A 24,252-nucleotide genomic window follows, 5' to 3' on the forward strand; every position below is an offset into this window, starting at 1 on the left:
CAAATAATGTAAATTGACTTTTCTAACTACACTTTACAGCTTTAGTGTGTCTGTGCGTCATAGGTACAACTGCAAGCAATTCGCTTCTCAAATCCTTCTCAAATGTCTGTTTAATGTGAGAAACTAAATTAAAAACAACCGTTAGACTAATACAATGCGTACTGTCACAAATTATTACTATTCCCAACAAGACAACGAAGTGATGGTCTTTACCCACCATGGAGACTTATAAAGGCTACTTCCCCCCCACCAAAAGTTCCCACGCAGAGCGATGTTGTTTACTACATCATTATGCATATGTAGCGTGGTTCGTTCTGCGTTGTGTACTTTTAATTAGGACACTGCCACAACTGGAATTCTGATGGTTGGATAATTTTTATTCGACCTGCACACGAAGAGACAAAAAAATGATGTTAGCCCTTGGTGCAGCCACAGCTCTCGGGCACCTTGCTAGTTGAAGGTCAGGCAAAAGAGAACAGGTGCTGCATGCACACATTCAGTGCCTAACAACACACTATACAATACAAGTAAAATGATATTCAACATAATTCTGACAAAATAAATGACATACCTGTACACGAAGAGACAACACACAATAGGTTAGCCCTTGGTGCAGCCACAGCTCTCGGGCACCTGCGTGAGCACATAGAAACTCACTCAAACACTGACCCAAATACTCCCGAGTTACAATAGGTACCCAAATTAGCGAGCTTGGTGAAAGTTGTTAACATAAATCTTTATATTGTCTTTTACAATTAGGTGTATTTACAATATAGATATATAAAAATGTTTGTACACCAAAAAATTACATTAGCTATGCAGCTGTAATTAAATAAAAACCACATTGAATTAATATTATTATTATTATTATTATTAACTTATTAACATCCCCTCTTGACCTGGCCTAGTTGAACTGTCCTTGTGTGCAACTTGGTGCATAATCTAGGGGAACAACATCACACTACTACATTCACCCCTACTGTTTTACACTATATTATAAACACAAAACAAAACACATTACCTCGAAGGTAACAAAGCAAAGAAAGAAAAAAAACATTCCACACCCACAGGGCGACAGAGTAACCCAGTGTAGTCCCTTAATTCTAGACCCACAAATGGTCGATCAGCTGGAAAGCTATCCCGTGAAGGATTAGGAAAAATAAGAGGTAGCTAATCCCTTATTCAACCCTATACAAAAAATGCCAAATACATTTTATGCTGATGAACTACACACAAAGTTACATGAATTGTCAAAAATATTAGACAAACCCACAAATCACTCTAAGACCCACTTAGATTACCACATACACACAACAAAGAAAAGGTAGGCAATATCCTACCGTCACTGAGAAACCAAGAATTGTTTCATTTCCTGTGTAGACATAGTTTGGATTAGCCTATTCACTCGATTAATAAATCTACCTAGTCTAGTCCGAACACCCTCACCCAAAAACCTAGCAGGAATGTCACGGACAGCACCAACCGTGCTCAAAGGTCTAACCTCAGGTTGGGGAGTACTACAGATCAGCATATCCGGAGCCAGCACACTTTCAATTTCCGACTCAACACTAGTAGTGTCAGACGACTGATCAGAATCCTGGTAGATTGTCACAGATCAGACTGACAAAGCATCTTCAACCAAGTTAACAACATCAGGCACAGCACCATCCCAGCTGAGTGGAGTTTCACTATCAGAATTCTTGTAGGCTTTGGGGATCTCAGCCCCGAAACCTGAAGGATCTGGAGAAGGTCTGTATGGAGGAGCGGGCCAAAATCCCTGCTGCAGTGTGTGCAAACCTGGTCAAGACCTACAGGAAACGTATGATCTCTGTAATTGCAAACAAAGGTTTCTGTACCAAATAATAAGTTCTGCTTTTCTGATGTATCAAATACTTATGTCATGCAATAAAATGCAAATTAATTACTTAAAAATCATACAATGTGATTTTCTGGATTTTTGTTTTACATTTCGTCTCTCACAGTTGAAGTGTATGTATGATAAAAATTACAGACCTCTACATGCTTTGTAAGTAGGAAAACCTGCAAAATCGGCAGTGTATCAAATACTTGTTCTCCCCACTGTATGTACTGGATATCATTTTTATTTTACATTTTTAGTCATTTAGCAGACACTCTTATCCAGAGCGACTTACAGTTAGTGAGTGCATACATCATTTGTATTTTTCATACTGGCCCCCCGTGGGAATCGAACCCACAACCCTGGCGTTGCAAACGCCATGCTCTACCAACTGAGCAACATCCCTGCCGGCCATTCCCTCCCCTACCCTGGACAACGCTGGGCCAATTGTGCGGCGCCCCATGGGTCTCCCGGTCGCGGCCAGCTACGACAGAGCCTGGATTCGAACCAGAATCTCTAGTGGCACAGCTAGCACTGCGATGCAGTGCCTTAGACCACTGCGCCACTCAAAGGGTGCCAGCTTTGCAACCCATCTCTGCTCGCATGCATCGTCTCGGCTTTGTAAGAATATATTTGAGTGGATTGTTGTCGGTCCACACAGTAAACTTATGCCCTCGCAGCCAATGGCTGAATTTATCATGAATGGCCCATTTCATGGCTAGAAATTCCAGCCGGTGAGCAGGATACTTGGATTGTGCATGATTAAGAGATTTAATAGCAAAAGCTATCGGCCTGGCTATGTCCTTCCCATCTTGCACTTGTGATAGTACAGCTCCCAAACCACTAGTAGATGCATCCACGGAAAGTAGAAATGGCTGAGAAAAATCTGGATGAACCAGCAGTGCCTGGTCAACTAGTGCTGATTTCAAAGCTTCAAAAGCGAGTCGACATTCGGCAGTCCAGTCTGCAGCAGTGAGCCTGCGAGGGGGACCAGGCCTCTTAATAATTAATAATAATTGGTCATTTAGCAGACGCTCTTATCCAGAGCACCTTACAGGAGCAATTAGGGTTAAGTGCCTTGCTCAAGGGCACATCGACAGATTTTTCACCTAGTCGGCTCGGGGATTAGAACCAGCGACCTTTCGGTTACTGGCACAACGCTCTTAACCACTAAGCTACCTGCCGCCCTGTATGTATGAACTTCCTACCCTTGCCTCTCCTAGGCTTCTTCTGACCTGTAGTTAGCTGAAACAATGGCCTAGCAACCATGGAACAATTCTCAATGTAGTGCTAATAGTATACTACCATACCAAGGAAAGAACCTATTTTGATAGGAGACGGTGTGACACCATCAGCTTCACTCTCAGCTTCACTCTCAGTCACATTCAAAATGGTTTGAACTTTAGCAGGGTCAGTGGCTACACCCTCCTGAGAAATGATGTGGCCCAAAAACTTTACAGACCTCCTCAGAAACTTGCACTTAGACGGAGACAGTTTAAGGTTGTGCTCCTGCAACCGCTGAAAAACCATCTCAAGTCTCTGCAGACTCTCTTCCTCCGTCTTAGCAAAAACCATCAGATCATCCAAGTAACAAAGGAGACTTAGAACGTTTTGGTCACCAAAGATGGTCAGCATCATTCTCATAAAAGTAGCCGGGCTGTTGCAGAGGCCCTGAGGTAACCGATTGTACTCGTGCAGACCTAAAGGGGAGGAAAAGGCAGTGTATGTCTTGTCCTCTTCATGCAGTGGCACGTTGTAATACCCTGACGTCAAATCCATTGTGCTGAAGAAGGCATTACCTCCCAGCGCGGCCAGTACATCAGCCTGATGAGGCAGGGGATGAGCATCCTTTACTGTGCGGGCATTTAATCACCTGAAGTCAGTACATAGGCGCAAGTCCCCATTCTTTTTCCATACCAGCACCAATGGTGAGGCATACTCGCTGCTGGATTTTCTGACGATTTCCTTTTCCTCCATATCATCCAGTGTTTCCCTGAGTTTTTGGTAATGAGCTGGAGACAGCCTACGATAAGGTCATCGAAATGGGCGGTCATCAGTCAGCCGTATGCGAAGGCAGAACTCCTTTGCCTCGCCACAATCTAGGCTATGTCTAGAGAACACTGTGTCATACTTCCCAATTAAGTTGACAAGTTTATCTTTCCAGAACTGTGAAACTGGACACTCCTCAACAGACAGGCCTTGAAGTCCAAGATTCCTCAGTGTACTGTTGCCATTATCTACACTGCCACCAACTGAACTCTTAGCTGTCAGACTGCCATGTGATCTGTCACATTGAGCCTTTGCCACATTCTGATGAGCTGCTTGCTGCTTGACATCATTAAAATACTCCAATGCAATGCAAGGGTACACATCCGCCACTTTAGCATTTCGTCTCAGGGTAACTGGCGATGTTGTTGGATTCACAATCTTCACAGGGAGCCATCCATCCCCCCACAGAGGCGTAACTACTCTCCCCACTAGTATGTGTCGATTCACACAACGAGACGTGCTGGGCTCGACAACAACAGTACTGCCCACAGAGAGTTTTGTCTTTGGCGGTAGGCGGCCCCACACCAGATGCTCACTCATGGGTTGGAGCGTTACTGCTCTCTTCAACTTAATGGTGCCCACTTTATCTGGGATGGAGTCTCCTCTCCATCTCTCCAGATTTGACATCACACTGGCTAGAGGAACCTGGTGTACCCGCCACCCGCCAGTAGCTGTCATTTGATTTGAACTGTCTAATCAGAGACTTCAACACATTAGTTCCCACAATGAGTTCATCAACCTGCCCATCAACAATAAGCACTGGGACTACATAACAGAAGCCATAAAGTTGAATTTTTAAGTCACACATGCCCACTGGGCTAGTTTGTTCCACCACAACCCACCAGGATGATGTCTGAAGGAGCTAGAAAGTTCCCCTCTACCACTCCTGCCTCCCTCAACCGAGGTACAATATCTGCGCGCAGAGTAGTAGCCATGGACTCACTATCTAACATCCCCTTCAGCTCAACTTTATCCTGTACTAGCACAGTGGTGTAAAACAAACTGTCATTCTGATTGTGTTCTGAAAAATGACTGTGTTGTTCTTGGGTACTGACTCGCAAAAGTAAGAATAAACAGATTGGATATCATCATCAGTGGAGGAAAAATAAGAATGCCCCACATTGCCCTCATTTAGCAGACGCTCTTATCCAGAGCGACTTACAGTTAGTGCATACGTTATTAATTTTTTTCATACCCCCAGTGGGAATCGAACCCACAACCCTGGCGTTGCAAACACCATGCTCTACGAACTGAGCCGGCCATTCCCTCCACTACCCTAGGCGACGCTGGTCCAATTGTGCGCCGCCCCATGGGTCTCCCGGTCGCGGCCGGCTACGACAGAGCCTGGATTCGAACCAGGATCTCTAGTGGCACAGCTAGCACTGCGATGTAGTGCCTTAGACCACTGCGCCACTCACAGACTGAGTATTGCTGACCAGAGCCTTCTCTAACAAAGTCAAAACTTTCTTTAATGTCCCACCCTCAGATACAGATGGTGCCTGGTCTGGTTCACGGCCACATTGAGAAAAAGATGACACATTAGGTCTTTTCACAGGACCCACTCCCTCCTGAGGGCAGTCAAAAACAGCAGCAACCTGCTGTGAAAGTTGTGTTCTACATGCTTTACGTTCCCTTAACAGTTCATCCAACCAATCCTGTACCTCACTGGCTGTCCAGTCACGAATGGGTTTGCTCTTGAACACTTGGGCCAACTCTTTATCAGGACAGTTGCGTACAAACATGACTGCCAACTCTGAGCACTGATTGGGTAAGGTCCTGCCCTCACTCACAAGGTACTGGTCGGCTGCCTCTGCAGCTTTGTTAAGCCTAATCCAGAAATCTATTGGACCCTCATTAGCATATGGTTTGATTGAATAGAAATCAGCTAATGGCATACCTGAGCAGACAGTATCCCCAAAGTGTTGCTTGAAAACACTGAACACCGCCTTAACATCTGTGACAACAAGGTTGTTACGCTTCCAGACTTTGGTCACATCCCGTGCCCTCCCCATGAGCCTAGACATCACCTCCCCAACATTCCCAGACCCAGTGTAACCCCTCTTCTCTAGGTAGACTTCCATTAACTCCTCCCACTCCAGGACAGAGTACTTATCTGAGCCATCACCCCTAAAAAGAGGTGGAGCACTAACATCTGACTTCACAACCAGATTCAGCTTGGACGCATCAATAAAGGTTGACCCACACTGCTCAGGCAGGGGAAACTGCTGGGGTTGGTGAGGGGGACGGGCAGGAGAAAGACTTGAAACCCCAGGCTGCAGTAAACTCGCTCTGATAGATTCTCCTATCTCTGAACCAATCTGCTTAATAAGGTCACTAAGCTGACTCGGAGGCATCCCATTATCACCGAGTACTGTGGATGATGGTACTTCAAAAGACAGAGGTGGGATACCCTGGTCAGGTGGAACAAACAGCCTACCCCTCCCAGTGCTTGCAAACTCAGGACTAGCAAACGCTCTACTCCCAGGAGCTGACTGTACAATTGGTGTAAATGGAAGGACACCCCTCCCTCTACCCACACTAAAATCCCCAGCATAACACGTCTTATGGATTTGAGAATCTTCCATGGCTCAACAGAGCACTAAAATACAATGTAATTTAGTGCATTCAAATACCAAAAAAAATAAATGCAATAAACAAATTCATCCAAAACATACAAATAAGCACGAATACCTGTATCTAATGAATATGCTACATTCACTTTCACTGTTTACAGTATATATTCACTTACAGTAAGCCATCAACAAATTCACATGCGCAGGTCGTGCACCTCATCCACATGCACAGCTCCGGCGGTCGGCTTGAGCTGACCAGTCGGCAGGTCACGTAATTAGGACACTGCCACAACTGGAATTCTGATGGTTGGATAATTTTTATTCGACCTGCACACGAAGAGACAACACACAATATGTTAGCTCTTGGTGCAGCCACAGCTCTCGGGCACCTTGCTAGTTGAAGGTCAGGCAAAAGAGAACAGGTGCTGCATGCACACATTCAGTGCCTAACAACACACTATACAATACAAGTAAAATGATATACAACATAATTCTGACAAAATAAATGACATACCTGTACACGAAGAGACAACACACAATAGCTTAGCCCTTGGTGCAGCCACAGCTCTCGGGCACCTGCGTGAGCACATAGAAACTCACTGTCTAATCAGAGACTTCAACACATTAGTTCCCACAATGAGTTCATCAACCTGCCCATCAACAATAAGCACTGGGACTACATAACAGAAGCCATAAAGTTGCATTTTTAAGTCACACATGCCCACTGGGCTAGTTTGTTCCCACCACAACCCACCAGGATGATGTCTGAAGGAGCTAGAAAGTTCCCCTCTACCACTCCTGCCTCCCTCAACCGAGGTACAATATCTGCGCGCAGAGTAGTAGCCATGGACTCACTATCTAACATCCCCTTCAGCTCAACTTTATCCTGTACTAGCACAGTGGTGTAAAACAAACTGTCATTCTGAGTAATTCTCATTGTGTTCTGAAAAATGACTGTGTTGTTCTTGGGTACTGACTCACAAAAGTAAGAATAAACAGATTGGATATCATCATCAGTGGAGGAAAAATAAGAATGCCCCACATTGCCCTCATTTAGCAGACGCTCTTATCCAGAGCGACTTACAGTTAGTGCATACGTTATAAAAAAATGTCATACCCCCCGTGGGAATCGAACCCACAACCCTGGCGTTGCAAACACCATGCTCTACGAACTGAGCCGGCCATTCCCTCCACTACCCTAGGCGACGCTGGTCCAATTGTGCGCCGCCCCATGGGTCTCCCGGTCGCGGCCGGCTACGACAGAGCCTGGATTCAAACCAGGATCTCCAGTCCCCCAGGACTGTGTTGTGTTACCTGCTTGACAATAGTATTGATGTCCCCCAGGAGAGCAGCAGCAGGTTGCACGTTGTTCCCCATCTCCTCAGCACACAGATCAACCTTGACATTGACCTTGACATAAATAACGTATGTGGAACGTTACTACAACATACCAGCAACGACACGACAGGAAGAGCGCCGTGCGTGACACATGTAACAGCAGCTGGAGGAGTGGCCAAACCTCAAGCTAAACACAACAGAAATAACCAGGCAGCACCACATAATGCTAAGGCTGACACACACACGTTCCCTTTTATAAACCGGGTGACTCGAGCCCTGAATGCTGATTGGCTGAAAGCTGTGGTATATCTGACCGTATAACATGGGTCACGTTGAGGGAGGAGGTCAGAGACCTGGCCGTGTGGTGCCAGGATAACAACCTCTCCCTCAACGTGACCAAGACAAAGGAGATGATTGTGGACTACAGGAAAAAAAAGAGGACTGAGCACGCCCCCATTCTCATCGACGGGGCTGTAGTGGAACAGGTTGAGAGCTTCAAGTTCCTTGGTGTCCACATCACCAACGAACTATCATGGTCCAAACACACCAAGACAGTCGTGAAGAGGGCACGACAAAGCCTATTCCCCCTCAGGAGATTGAAAAGATTTGGCATGGGTCCTCAGATCCTCAAAAAATTATACAGCTGCACCATCGAGAGCATCCTGACTGGTTGCATCACCGCCTGGTATGGCAACTGCTTGGCCTCCGACCGCAAGGCACTACAGAGGGTAGTGCGTACGGCCCAGTACATCACTGGGGCCAAGTTTCCTGCCATCCAGGACCTCTATACCAGGCGGTGTCAGAGGAAGGCCCTCAAAATTGTCAAAGACTCCAGCCACCCTAGTCATAGACTGTTCTCTCTGCTACCGCACGGCAAGCGGTACCGGAGTGCCAAGTCTAGGTCCAAAAGACTTCTCAACAGCTTCTACCCCCAAGCCTTAAGACTCCTGAACAGCTAATCATGGCTACCCGGACTATTTGCACTGCCCCCCCACCCCATCCTTTTACGCTGCTGCTACTCTGTTAATTATTTATGCATAGTCACTTTAACTCTATATTACTTCAACTACCTCAACTAGCCGGTGCCCCCGCACATTGACTCTGCACCGGTACCCCCCTGTATATATAGCCTCCCTACTCTTCTTTTATTTTACTTCTGCTCTTTTTTTCTCAACACTTTTTTTGTTGTTGTTTTATTTTTACTTTTTTGTTAAAAATAAATGCACTGTTGGTTAAGGGCTGTAAGTAAGCATTTCACTGTAATGTCTGCACCTGTTGTATTTCCGCGCATGTGGCCAATAAAATTTGTTTTGATTTGATTTGAAATGTATTTTGACTGTTCGAATTACGTTGGTAACCAGTTTATAATAGCAATAAGGCACCTCTGGGGTTTGTGGTATAGGGCCAATATACCACGGCTAAGGGCTGTATCGAGGCACTCCGCGTTGCATCGTGCTTAAGAACAGCCCCTAGACGTGGTATATTGGCCATATACCACACCCCCTCGGGCCTTATTGCTTAAATATAGATGTACTGTACAGCACTAAGACAGCCATGACATTATTTGGAGAGACCACAAAGACTTATAGAGAAGCTATATAATTGATAGACTAAATCCAATAGACTGAGTCAAATACCTTTATACCTGGTTACAATGAAATGTAGTTCACTATGAAATGACCTGTGACTAGGGTTGCAAAATTACAGTTACTTTCCCAAAATTCCCAGAAATCCCTGTTGGAAGATTCCAGAAATCAGAACGGAATAAGAAGAAAATCCGAAAAAAAGAAGGAAAAAAAAGAAACCCTACTGGTGACCTTTGACCTAGCTGGATGACCTTTACTTGGGTGTCAAACCTGGGGGGAAGGCCAAAGTGCAGGATCCAGTTGAGTCTGGCACCAAGTAGGACCACAACATCAGACTGGAGCAGAGCTCTGCAGTCCCCACCAAGACCATAGAACCAGGAGGATAGGAAGAGGAGGAGGAGGAGGAAGAGAGGAGGAGGAGGATAGGAAGAGAGGAGGAGGAGGATAGGAAGAGAGGAGGAGGAGAGCAGGGACAAAACAAAATGTAATGAAAAGAGGCTAGTTATAGGAGTAGTGTAGTTGTTTGATTGACACCAGTTTACATTGACATGACCTGGCCAGGAGAGACTAGTTATAGATAGGGATTTCAGGAGTTTCGTGGTCCGTTCAAATGGTCAGGGAAATTATTGGTCCTACTTATACAGTCAATGGTCTGTACATGAATATGATGCCAGCTGAGAGAAGGAGAGGCTGACCTGGAGCGGGCAGCAGCAACACAGTTGGGGTGATCGTCAGGCAGCACCCCTTTACCCATGGGGGTGGGCAGGAAGGGCAGGTCACACCCCTCCACCAGCTCCTTCAGAGCCCCCTCTGCTCTTCCATGGGCTGCACCTGCAGAGGGACACAGACAGAGGGCACTGCCACACGGATTTCAACAGACTGGCCTTCACAACTGGGATGCATTCAGCTGAGCAAAACGTTGTGCAACGTTCAGATAGAAATATAGCATGTAGAACGAACGTGCCTCTCGGACAGGTAGAATGAGAAATCATGTCAACAACATTTGTCGACTGAACGTGGCCCTATTTTCGACTGAACCGTGGTACATTTACATTTTAGTCATTTAGCTGACGCTCTTATCCAGAGCGACTTACATGAGCAATTAGGGTTAAGTGCCTTACTCAAGGGCACATCAACATATTTTTCACCTAGTCGGCTCGGGGATTAGAACCAGCGACCTTTCGGTTACTGGCACAACGCTCTTAACCACTAAGCTACTTGCCGCCCCGGCTGTGGTACAGTGCTATATGTGTTACAGTGCGTCTCACCTGGCTATTGATCTCTCCTGGACAGACGCACGTAACATAACTGGAAGTAGCGTCTGTCAACAGACTGGGATGTGACAACTTTGTTCCGGTACGCTGATTTTTCACCACTAATCATTTGGACAAATCACGATTTCGCAGGTACTCGCATCTTTTCAATTTCAGAAGGGGAGGGGACATTTGGCCCATAAACTTGCCTGAAACTTGCAGAGAGTTTCCGTTTAGGGGGGTGGAAACTTCGCAAGTGGCGTTAGTATCTTTCTCTTAACATCTCCCCAGACCTTAACCAAGTATCTGACGCAATTATGCAACATTTTAGTTCTGTTTCCCCCAGATGATCTGGCTATTAAAAAAGCAATGCCTAACTTTGCCAATGATGAGTAAAGTCCGTTTGGCTCCTTTCAGGACCGCCAGTGCTTCTGTGATCGCCATATGGTCAGCCATACTCACAGGAGGAGGTGGACTACAGGGCACCTCTCTGACAAAGGAAATAATAAATAATAGGTCAAACATTAAACATGTTACCTAGCAACTGTATTGCATATGTAAATACATCATGAAGGTCTATCGAGGCTTATTGCTATTCTCTGATGAGAATATTTTGATATAGTGCTATATTTTCTAAGTAATTTAATTTCTGGTTCACTTCAGACGTTAAAAGGTATAACAAAATAAAATAAAAATGACTACGGTGATGTGAATTCAGAGGTATACATATTCAACAGTAACGCATTAGTATACATTTTAAATGGATGAAAGACAGTGATGGCCACTAACCTGGCTCTGCTCCTGTCCAATTTAGCATTGACCATGTCCCCAGATATGTCTACGTATACAGCACCTGGACGTCCATACATGCTAGTGCGTGCTGCCTTAGACAGACCAAACACCCTTCCATTCAGATCAATTAAGGCTGTGCTGTGCTCTTATGAAGCAGTTAAGGTACCTTGCTAAGCTGGAAAATTAGAGGTCAGAAAACAGACAATTGCAGGTGATACCAAATGATATGAAGAGGACTACACAGAGGGAGTCAGAGTAGACTGTATACCTTCTCTACCACTGAGGAGATCATATCCAGACTGCTAGACCTAGCAGAGAACTTACTGTACAATCTGCATGCCTCCACCTGACAGAGAAAGAGGACCACAAATAACAAATGATTTCCTCTTTCAGCAATTAAACTGCTAGGGCCAGTTTCCCAGACAGAGATTCTCTATTGAGTTTGCTTTTTAGGTCATGACTAGGCTTAATCTGTGTCCCGGGATACCATCCCCTAATGTTCAATAGTCATAAATGTCATGGTTGAATCGGTACCTGTGGAAACTCTTGAAACGCCCCAGTGGTCTCTTGGTTTTGATCAGAGGAGCCTCCAATAACAATCACAGGCCTACAGAGAGAGAGGTATCACACAATGACATCAACTGACAAGCTGAGATAGTTTGGAGTCCTCAGATCATTTTTTGCAGTGTGCGGATAGCATCCCTTCTTTTGAAAGGCCACTGAACATGAGTAGTAGGGTCTTCTGTTTGTGGAGTTCTAGCATACCAGCAGTTCATGTTAGCATTGGCCATTGCACCAAGTGAATGGATGAGTCCCGGTCCAGACACAACCAGACATGCACCTGGACTGGAGAGGAACAGACAGACAGAGGGAAAGACAGGAAGACAGGCAGACAGACACACAAAGGGTCAGACAGACAGGCAGACATAATTAGCAATGCAAAAAAGCTATGAAACTGACCCTCACACACTACACGCTCCTGTAGTCTATGTAAGGGTAGTTAATATCACATGATTTGGGGAGAGCTGGTTTAGTAATAAAAAGGTGGCTTAGGGCTTGTTCATTGCGCATTCCCACATACTTGATTCCTGAGGCTTGAGCTGCCATAGCTACTTCAATGACTGGAACACCAACTATTCCAAACATATATTCTACATTCTGTAGAGAGATACATGTAGATACAGTATATTTACATTTTTTAAAACATTTTTAGTCATTTAGCAGACGCTCTTATCCAGAGCGACTTACAGTTAGTGAGTGCATACATTTTCATTCTGAATTGTATATGAATTGTTACAATGTAGTTTAGATTTTCTTTGCATTGACACACACATTGGCATGCATCAACAAGGGTGTTAACACAGAGCTGCCAACTCTCACGCTTTCGCCGTGTGACACACGTTTTTGCCTGTTTTCACACGCACTCACACCACACATCCAATTTCTCAAGCAAAAAAAATCGGCAGAGACTCGTTCGTTCCTTTTTTCAAACTCCCCGACGGTAGATGGCGCTGATGAGCGCCAATGAACCATATGTGCTGCACCCCGAAGTTAGCGACAGAAGAAGAGATACCATTGCCGTGAAAGTCAACATAAGATGAGCAGGTCACTACCTTTTTTTTTTTTTTGTCATTTAGCAGACGCTCTTATCCAGAGCGACTTACAGGAGCAATTAGGGTTAAGTGCCTTGCTCAAGGGCACATCGACAGATTTTTCACCTAGTCGGCTCGGGGATTAGAACCAGCAACCTTTCGGTTACTGGCACAACGCTCTTACCCACTAAGCTACCTGCCGCCCTGAAGAAGTCTGATAAGAAGCTGAGCTGAGACTAGGTATGTAACAATGAAATGTCGTCCAATTGAATACTCACTCTCTTAAACTTTAAATCTTGAAATAAATTATTTGTTTGTGCGTGTGAACATGATTTAGTGTGGTGAATGTAAACTCAGCTGATTTCGAACAGGTAAGATGTATTCCAAAGAATTTAACATAAATACAGGAAATGTGTGCAATAGAAGTAGGTATGTTTTTGTAACTGAGAGTAGAGTTATTAAACCAACATGACCATTTTAATTGTTTAAGGTTTCAAAGATGTCCCGTAAGAGACCTTTGCCAGGACAAAAGCGAAACCTTTTATTTTATTTAAAGAACCAGCCAAGTGAGAAAAGACAGACAAACACACTGACAGAACAGCCAGAACGATTGATAGAAACGACAGGACAACAGACAGAGGAGCAACACAAAGGACAGAGAGAGCAGGAGACAGGACAGACTGACAAACAAGCAGAGGAGCAACAGACAGGACAGATTGACGCACATGCAGAGGAGCAACAGACAGGACAAATAGAACAACCAACAGGGCAGATGGAAGAAGACACAGAGGGACAGAAAGAAGAGACCCCCCCAATCCAACAGCAGGGCCAGAAGAGTCGTGCTCTGGCTGGAGCAGCAACATATAGATCCATTTTCAAAAATGAGTGGACCTCTTCATGGCCATTTATTACCAGAGGGAGCCTCAACATGCACTACTGGTGTGCAGTCTGCCGTATTGAAAACTCATGTTGCCACCAGGGTGTGACAGATGTAGTGCGCCATATAAAAAGCAAAAGGCCACCAAGATAAGCAACGAGCTCTCCTGTCCACAGCCACAATATCCCAATATGCAATGGCCGTTCCATCTGTTGGGGGTATGTCTGCACAAGAGGTTAAGGTATGATATGTGTAATGATTCTGTCAAGGTTCAATCAAGAGTTTTGTGTTCTAGTTGATCACGGTAAAGTCATGGTTGATAGTTTTGACTAATTTGTGGTTTGTATTTCAGTGTAGTACAGTCCAGTTTTCTTAATTTGAGATCTTAGTTGCTGAATGTGTTTTTTACCTGTGCCCTATTATCGCAGGCGTCTATTTTAAATAAACTATGGTCTTTTGGGAGGATTAATAATTTTTAATTTCTTACAGACAAGAAGGGCTGAGGTCAAAATGACAGCTGGGTTGGTAGTTCACAACGTCCCCCTAGCCTTTGCGGACCACCTGGGGCCTCTCCTAAAATAATGTTTCGGAGATTCGAAGACAGCGCAGGAGTACAGGTGTGCCAGGACTAAGTCATCCTGCATTACCAATGAAGCACTCGCACCATATTTCACACAGGAGCTTGTGAAGGAGATGAAAAAAGCCCCGTATACCCTTGTTACGGATGGGTCGAATGACACTGGTATTTCACAAACTATTTGAGATTTTTCTCATCTGCAAAACATGTGCTTTGTGTATTTTTAAACATCTAATAACATGAACATCTGTATGATTCTAACTTGTCATTATAGGAGTGGAAAAGATGAACCCGCTTACTGTCCGGGTCTTCATGGGCAGCAAAGTTGTCCACCAGTTCTTAAATATGTGCACAACAAGTGGGAGGAGATGTGGGCCAGCAAGTGAGATCTTCACCAAAATTAACTCCACCATAGAGGAGCATGGCATCCCTTGGGAGAACTGCTTTGGTCTCTCAGTTTACAATGCAGCTGTGAACATTGGACCACGTAATTCCATTGCCTCTAGGGTGCTCCAGAAGCATTCCAACACCTATATTCATGGTTGTCCTTGTCATGTGGCACATAACACCGCCAAAGCTGCAGGAGTGGGATTTTTTAAAGATTTTTTAAAGTGAGTTAAGGCCTGATTTATCTTTACATGTAACTTTTTATTTGTATCCTAATTACATGCATTGACTGAATGCGTTACGATTGATTTATGCATTGCAGGTGTCCGGTTTTGATTTGGAGGATATGGTAGTGGACATCGGTTACTGGTTCAAGGGTAGCACAAATCGGAAAGGATACCTGTCAGGTATGCATGTTTGATACTATTAAGTGTAATACTGAAATGCTGAGCTGTAGAAAATATATGATATGGATTTAATGTCTAAAACAGAGTTTTGTGAGCTCCATGAAGCGGAGTACATGGAGGTCCTCCTGCATATCTCGGTCCGTTGGCTAAGCCTTGAACGTTGTGTGACCAGGATCCTGAGGCTGTATGAACCTCTGGCCAGCTACTACAAATCTGCTAGTATGGTCATCAATTTTCAATTTCATTATGCAGCAACTACATGGATTGTTAGTCACATACTTGTATTAATGACAACCTCTTGTTTTGTGTTATTTATTGATTGATTCAAGATGAAAATCAGGCCAGGTTCAAGAGACTTGTGCAGACATTCACTGTCCCCATGACAGAAGTGTACCTGCTGTTCTTCCAAGCCACCGTACCAACTTTCACTTCTTTCAACTTGCTGCTTCAGAGAGAGCAGTCATCAATATTTTTGTTACATGATGAGGTGGGATTGGATTTTGCAGTTTTTTTCCATTCTGTGTTTCTTGCTGATATCTGCAGGGGTCCTCTAAAACAGGTTTCACCTACTATTTTTGTAAATGTCTGTTATAGATGGTGAAATTCGTACGCAAGCTATGTTCCAAGTTTATGGTTCCAGCAGCTCTGCAGTGCCATGAGGAGCCTTGTGAAATTGCCTTTGAAGAAAAGGCAAACCATTTACCAGGTTAGTATTTGACTATTATTATGATCAAACACTGTGATATGTGATATTTAGCCTTGTACATTATACCGATATGCTGTATTGGGTTCACAACCAGGGCTAAAATTAACAGATTACTCGACGAGGGTGACATCACACCACAGCAGGTGGATTCATTCCATGAAGCTGTGTTGTGTTTCCTGACAAGTGCTGTGGACTATGCACTTAAGAAGCTGCCACTGGAAGAGCCACTGATCAAGCACGCACAATTTGTAGATGTACGGCAGAGGGCTGAAAGTGACATCGAAGATGTCCTGTACTTTGTTGAAAGGTTCGTTTTTTTTCTCTAATTATTGTCTTTCATCTTAGCTAAAATACCCTGTGTTTTATGATGAGGTGTGTTCACTCCTAAACTGCACATGAGATATTCTTATGTGGCTTCTCCTCAAAGATGTGTATGAACTGCTGCTGGTTGATGACTATATACCTAAAACGTAACAACTTGTAACTCTACTTTCATAAATAGGTTTCCCCATCTCCTCCCATACCATTGGCCAGAGGAGCATGACCTTCTGGGTGAGGAGTTTCTAAATTATCAGACCATGCCAATGATATCCCTGCAGGACTAAACTGAAATGGAAAGCTTCTGGGCTGAAATGGCAACCCGGAAGCATAATGTAATTTTTTTTTCCTTTTTTGTCTTTTCTTTTGGCAGGTGTGGCTTGGCTACATCTGTTGCTTAAAATTGTTGCATGCATATATGTGTCATGCATGTTTCAAATTATGCATGTTTTTATCTGAACTTTGTTAATGGATCAACCTACAGTATATTCACAGTATTAATCAATAAAAAATCAAGGTATGTTTTTCCATTGTGTTTTGGTGCATTTTCCATAGGTGACAGGAGCCAAAGAATTCGAGAGGCTTGCTGCCGTCGCCAAGCTTGTCCTGGTGTTGCCCCATGCAAACGCAGATGCTGAGAGGGTGTTTTCAGTTGTGGGACTGAACAAAACCAAGAGAAGAAACAGCCTAGCATTGGATGGCACCCTGTCCTCAATAATGACCATAAAGATGGCCAATCTGGAGCCCTGCTTCAAATGGGAGCCCCCCTCCGATATCATCAAGGCCTCCAACAAGGCCACAGGCCAGTATAACCATGCCGACAGATCATAGACAAGAGGCCCATTTGAGATGAGCCAGGTCTGCGCAGAATCGATTACCAGCGATCACCGCCCAATGCATGCTGGTTAGATTTGTGTCCGACTTGATCCCGACTTTCTCTGACGTCATGCACACGCGGGCAACGATAACCTCATGAGATCAAGGCAGCCGCAGTTCTGAGATGCAGGCAGTGCAATTGCTTTTCACCGACTGCAGGACCCAGGCGGACCCAGGACAAAAACTCACTATGTTAACATATGCTATTCCACATAAACATCTAAATGTTTTTCTACAACAATATTAATAGTTAGCTATACCAGTGCAATGACCTATGGCACACTTTCACAACTCGTAGTGCTACATTCTCACTGCCAAGGACATGATCAGCGACTAATATATTCTTAGCAACACGGTTACACAGTATAACACTGTTTTATATAAATTGCACACACTTCACCTGAGCTTTTAGTGCCTCTGCAATGAGCTGAGCCCCAGTCACATCTTCCATTATTATTGTCGAGAAATCTGTTCAAAGTGCAAACGCGGTTAGCAATGCTTTCTTGGACTTGTTGTTCAGTAGCTTATAAATTGTGTTTAGATCTCTTGCAAATCATTAGTTTTTGTCTGCTTTCCAGCATGCATTACATGAGTAGCTTTTTCTTCTTCAGTGGGGTTTATAGACAGTTGGCATCCAACGTTATGGTGCATTACTGCCCCCTATTGTACAGAAGTGTGGACATGAGCCGTGCAATAGCAGTCATGAATATTTAATAAACTAGTAGCATTTTTCTTTTTTTATTGCAAGAAATACATAATAAGCCCTCATTATGTGTTTATAACTGCACTTAACTTAACACTTAACTCAATTAAGTCATTATGAGTGTATGACAGTATGAACCCCAGGGTTGTGGGTTCGATACCCACGGGGGGGCAGTATGAAAAAAAAATATATATATATATAAAAAAAGAATAAAAATAAAATAAACAAATAAAAGAATGTATGCACTCACTAACTGTAAGTCGCTCTGGATAAGAGCTTCTGCTAAATGACTAAAATGTAAAATGTAAATACTCCTGAGTGGCGCAGTGGTCACAACGCCAGGGTTGTGGGTTCGATTCCCACTGGGGGCCAGTATAAAAAAATATATATATATCTATGTATTCACTAACTGTAAGTCGCTCTGGATAAGAGCGTCTGCTAAATGACTAAAATGTAAATGTAAATGTAAATGACTTGAGTGTATGCATTATAGATATAGGCTTTTTTTTTTTTTTTTTTTTTTTTTTTTGTCGTCATTTAGCAGACGCTCTTATCCAGAGCGACTTACAGTTAGTGAATAAATATATATATGTATATATTTTTTTTTACTGGCCCCCCGTGGGAAACGAACCCACTCCCCTGGCGTTGCAAACGCCATGCTCTATCAACTGAGCTACATCCCTGCCGGCCATTCCCTCCCCTACCCTGGACGATGCTGGGCCAATTGTGCGCCGCCCATGAGTCTCCCGGTCGCGGCCGGCTGCGACAGAGCCTGGATTCATAGAAAGTGTTACAAATGTTCTCCTGTCATCTTATAGGAGATCCATTCATGGATTTAGTTATGGCTTGAGAATGTGACTGGTCTACGGAGTTCTCCTTTATGTCTGTCTTTGTATGTGACAACAACTTTTCTGTATTATGTGTATTTCCACAATCAATAATCATAAACGGTACTTCACTATGAATACTTTTGACTATGTGATTTGAAGTACTTTACCGTTATCTTGCACATACATGAAGACTATTATAGACAGAAATCAATGCAGTAATGTTTTATTAAATAAAGGCTCTGATTAAAATATAATATTAATAAAATCAGGCATTTGGCTAATTCTTCTTCCCAGAAGCTCCTCTGAATGGTTTGGAGATGGCTCTGGAGAGAGCGTGTAACACCCTGACTATGAGTGGGCGTTTACGGGACTGGGACTCCTGGGGAGCAGGGGCCGGTGTGGTTGTCAGGTCCTCCTTGGGAGGGGAAGTGGATGGAACCTCTGGAACCTCACACTCAGCATCTGTCATAAGAACATTTCATAATCAGAAAATGAATGTGTGTGTTTGTGTCTGTCCGTCTGCCTGCCTGTCCGTCTGCCTGCCTGTCCGTCTGCCTGCCTGCCTGTCTGTCTGCCTGCCCGTCCGTCTGCCTGTCCGTCTGTCTGCCTGTCTGTCTGTCTGCCTGTCTGCCTGCCTGTCCGTCTGCCTGCCTGTCCGTCTGCCTGTCTGTCTGTCTGTCTGTCTGTCTGTCTGTCTGTCTGTCTGTCTGTCTGTCTGTCTGTCTGTCTGTCTGTCTGTCCGTCTGCCTGCCTGCCTGCCTGCCTGTCTGTCTGTCTGCCTGCCTGTCCGTCTGCCTGTCTGTCCGTCGGTCTGCCTGTATCTGTTGTCACTGTTTTAACAAGCTTGTCATAGGGTGATACATCAATATGACATTATCGATGCTTATCACTTACCCTGTGAAATATGAGTCTCTCTGAGACGTTTGGTAGGCAGTGCATCCTGTTTAGGGTGGCTCTTCGGTTCCCCTTTTGTCTTGAACAGCTGTTGACAAAACACATCAGGACAACTGAGCCTGTGTAAAATACAGAGTGTGCATCCCAAAATGCACCCTATTCGCTACGTAAGGCACTACTTTTGAAAAGGGCCCATAGAGCGCTGGTAAAAAGTAGTGCACTATATAGGGAATAGGGTGCCATTTGGGACATAGCCATTGACTCTCTCCCATGTGTATTAGGATTGCATTACAGCGTCCTCACTCAACCTCCTAAAGACAATGACAACAGTTTTGTTCTAATGCTGAGAGACAATAGGGGTGTAGTGAATCTGTAGGGTAAAATTCAGCCCTGCCTTACAGATGTAATCTCAAAACACAGAGCACCCTACCTTAATCATGATCTTTGGAAACTTATGCATTTTCGGTAGGAAACGCCACTTCCTGTTCTTCTTAGTCTCTTCCCCTCTGGCAGAGGGAAGGCGGGCCATGCCGTCAGCCTTTACATCAGCCGGGCTAAGGCTCCTGGCAGGGAATTCCTCAGTAGCATTAAGGTCAGCTACAACACCATGAGTGATGTCACTTGTGGCATTGCTGGTGTCTGAGTGAGAAGAGCACGCTAGTGTGACCGACCTGTGTACAATAACTGGGAGAAGAGGACGCAGCCATTGAAGTCAGTCACTGCATCCCAAATGGCATTCTCTTCACTTTATAGTGCACTACTTTTGACCAGGACCCATAGGGTCTGGTCAAAAGTAGTGCACTAAATATGGAAGAAGGTGCCATTTTGGACACAACCAGTGAATTTCACATCATAAAACGCAATGTATTGAGCATCATGTTACAATTAAGTCCTATGCAGATGAAAAGAGGTACTTTCACTTACCATCCTCCATTGTAGACTTGGACACATAAGTCAGGCTGTCCATCACCACGTCTGTCATCAACTTGATGACCTGATCCAAAACCATTTCAGCTGATGGTGGCAAAGGCCTTCCCATACACTGCCCCAGGAGTCTCCTAACAGAAGTCTGGGCAAAGTTGTAAATGAGCTCTGAGGCATCGTCCTTTGACAGCTTCCTCAGGGCTGGTTTAGGCAGCGCTGGTTGAGAGAGGCTTCTGTGGCCAACCATGGATTGAAGCTGACGGTTTATGGTTATCTCCTGAATGAGACCATGGACCTTTGCGATCAGGTTGCCAGATGCACCTTGAAGGGCTTCAACTGACAGGAGCCTATCCAGATGTTCTTCTGCTGAAGTCATCTCTGGGTCGTCCGTCTTCAATGTGTCCATTATAGTTTTCACTATGATATTGGTGTCAGATATGTTTATTTCTTGTTGGCTCACAAGCATTGACCGTGAACCTGTCTCGTCCATTGCGATAGAGGTATGGGATTCTGTCCTTGTGATCTCATCGGCAGCGCTCATGTCAGGCAACTGGTCAAGGCTCTCCAGTACAGAGTCTAACATGTTAGTGGCTATCAGACACTCCTCACTTGCAATCTGCCCAACAGATGAACTCTCAGAGTTGGCCACTCTACACTTGATCACATTTAGGATCAAGCTGAGCGTCTTCTTTGCAGTTTTGCTAAAGCCTTCTTGGCTGACTGCCACTGTTACGTCTTTTAGAGCCACAAGAGGTTTGCAACTTTCACTCAATCCACTGCCGTGGAGAGGAGAGGCTCTCTTCAAACTGTTGTTGCTCACAACTGACATACTCCTGGTGGGCAGAGTGACATCCTCACTGCATGTGTCAATTACATGGTGGTCTGTTGAAGAGCCACTCGAAGACAGAAGGGTTTTAGACCTTTTAGCCAAACAGACTTTTGACAAAGGCTTCTCACTTCTCACAGACGGAGGGCGGCTCCTGTCCTCAACAAGAGCAGTGTCAGCGGACTTAGAACGTCTGAGTGTCTCCACAGGGGTGGAGTCCAGCACATATTTGGCTGTGGTGACTGACACTGGTGGAAAAGAGAAAAAGATGTTCAGTCTATCCTTTACTCTGTGGTACATGGTTTGAGCAGCATCCAATAAGTTGTCAAAGACAACTCTGGGTTTGAGCTGGAACTCCAGCTTTTTCTCTCCTAGTGGGAAGGAGTCTGCGTCGTCCACAGTGTACTGGGATACACTTTCAAGGTCTTGCATGATAATATTTACTATATCTTCGGCTGTAGAAACCGCATGGTGTGAGAAGGTGGTGCTAGGCATGCTCTGTAGCAAAGAATGGCTGGCTTTGCTAGCAGCTCTGAGAATGGTCTCATTCACAATGTGTTTGGCCTTAGCTCGGAACTCAGCACTGTGAAAGCTCTGGATAGAAATGTTAGAGGTTCTGCTGGCTGCACTAAGAGATCGCGTGAGTGTGGCAATCTCGGCTGACGTCACATCACTCGAAATGGTGAGGTCCTCCAATTTCGAAATTATCGAGTCCAACTTCTGGTTGAAGTCGAAGGATGAATTTGACGTGCTCTCCCCAACGGAAGCGGAGCAGTTTTCCTTTGAAGTGTCCACCCTCAGCACCGAGATCACCTGTTTGATTACCCCTTTAGTGCAGGTGTCGAGGGTGAGCTGGTAGGCTGAGGCTGAGGACTTAGAAGGGGTCTTACTGTCTGTCTTCTGTACAGGAGACACTGCCAAAGTGGCCTCAGTTACAGGAGATTCCTGCACAGTGGCCTCAGTTACAAGTAGTCCAGTTGCAGAAAGCTCGATTTGCACAGGAGTATTTTTTCCCTCAGTGAGATGGTGGGAGGTGAACAGCTTCCTTAGTTTGTCCAGGGTTTTGGTATAAATCTTCTGGGAACCTGAACTCACTTCCACCCAGAACATTTTGCGACCTGATTTCGTACGCTTGGAGGCCTTATTGACCTCATATACCTCAAGCAGGTCGGAAATAATTCCACCAAAGAGATCAGAGGATGCCTCCTCAATATTCTCTGAGGAAACATGGACAGATAGGATTTCCGACAGTTTCCCACAAGTGTCGGTTTTATCCAGCGCAGCAGTATATGTCACAGCTGCATCCTGAATGACCTGAGTGATGCATTGCTCAGCTTTGACAATATACTCCTCCACTGGTTGACCATGGAGGATGTCAACTTTATCAGCAGGGAGCTCCTTCTGAATACTCACATTCTCCTCTGATGGGCATGGGTTGTTGAAGATAATGCTCTCAGTGACCATCTTAGAGGAGGCGAGAGATGAGTCGAGAAGCAGAGATCTGTATATTGTCGAGGTGGACATCTCTGGGTGCTTTATCACAGCAGCCACCTCCAAAATGGCCGACGGGCCCCGGAGGATGTCAGAGATATCCATGTCCTCAATGGTCTCTACCAGAGACGATAGTAGGTCTCTGGCTGCCAGGTTGGTAGGTCTCTGGTTCTCGAGCTCTGTTTTGATTGCTTGACAGGCAGTTACCAGAGCAACAACAGAGCGAGAACACAACTGCTTCAAGGTGGAGTCAGAAAAAGATGATGACAGATCTGTCATGGACATGGTGGAGAGTTGACTCTCAGAGACAAACGGGCTGAGTTTGACAGACACCTGTCTGACCAAGTCCCCAGCAAGAGCTCTCATATCTATTGCTCCACTAGCTGAGTTGTGGGAGCAGGCACTCTGTGGCCTTGACGGGTTCCTGTTATCCAAAAATCCTGTTATCCAAAAAACCTCAAGTACAAGATCCACAACATCGGATGACACTTCTATCATTCTGTTGTCGGACAGAAATGTACTTGGATGAATGGTGCCTGCATTCACAGTCCAGTCGCAAATGGAGTTGTTGGACTGACTCTGGACTAGTGGAACTAGACAGGTTTCACTTGGACCTTGGCCAAAGAGCTCTGCCATTTTGAGCAGAACTGATCTTAAGACCTTCGACTTGGAAATGTTCAGCAGTGGGTCGTTGTTGGACAGTCTGGTGGATGGTCTGCTAGCCGATCTGTGAACCACTAGGCTTTGTATTTCTGCCGAAATGGCAGTTAGAAAATAGGTCAAGGGGCTGGTCGCTCTCCCCTCATTTCCTCCGTTGGTTTTAGCCTTGATGATGCTATCTATGATGATGACTATGACCTGTCCAGCCAGAGGACCCAAGATGGCCTCAAGCTCCCTCTCTAACTCAAGGGGAGACTTGTGGCCGAGCGCAATATGCTCTATGGCATGGGAATACATCTTAGAAGTCGCCATGCTTAGCATCTCTTGGGCAAACTGTTGACTTGCTGAGATACTTCCAGTCAGCAGAACTAGAGTTCCCTGACTGACACTTCGCATTAGCTCAGCCCATCTGGAGTTGAGAAGGTTTATAACCAACTCGACAATACCCATCATAAACTTGCCGTCCGTTGACATTTTGCTAGGTCTGTATTTCTCCTGTCTACTCCGTTTGGGCGGCGGTACGATGTCGCCCTGCGACTGGCCGCTCTGGACCATGTCGAAGACAGAGTCCTCAGAGATGCCAAACACAGATCTCAGTGGTGCTGAGTGTGGTCTGTGTCTCATCTCTCTATCGCCACCCTCAGGTGAGGAGACATATCGCTCATTGTCCTCACTCAGCAAAGAGGTCAAACACCTGCAGAATGCACAATAGAAATTAATAATACATGGTAACAA

At 45.0% G+C, this 24,252-nt stretch overlaps 1 long non-coding RNA gene across 1 annotated transcript; it reads right to left on the reverse strand.

Annotated features, from left to right (window-relative positions):
• Positions 1-11,744: 11,744 nt before the first annotated feature.
• Positions 11,745-19,694, reverse strand: LOC311118830. Its single transcript, XR_014611861.1, has 4 exons — positions 19,617-19,694; positions 12,215-12,295; positions 11,984-12,056; positions 11,745-11,795 (listed from the first exon to the last, which is right to left on the reverse strand). It is a non-coding gene; the product is annotated as an uncharacterized lncRNA (long non-coding RNA).
• Between the last annotated feature and the right edge of the window lie 4,558 nt (positions 19,695-24,252).

Source organism: Coregonus lavaretus, assembly GCF_964263955.1.
Source record: "Coregonus lavaretus genome assembly, contig: HAP1_SCAFFOLD_893, whole genome shotgun sequence".
NCBI lineage: Eukaryota > Metazoa > Chordata > Actinopteri > Salmoniformes > Salmonidae > Coregonus > Coregonus lavaretus.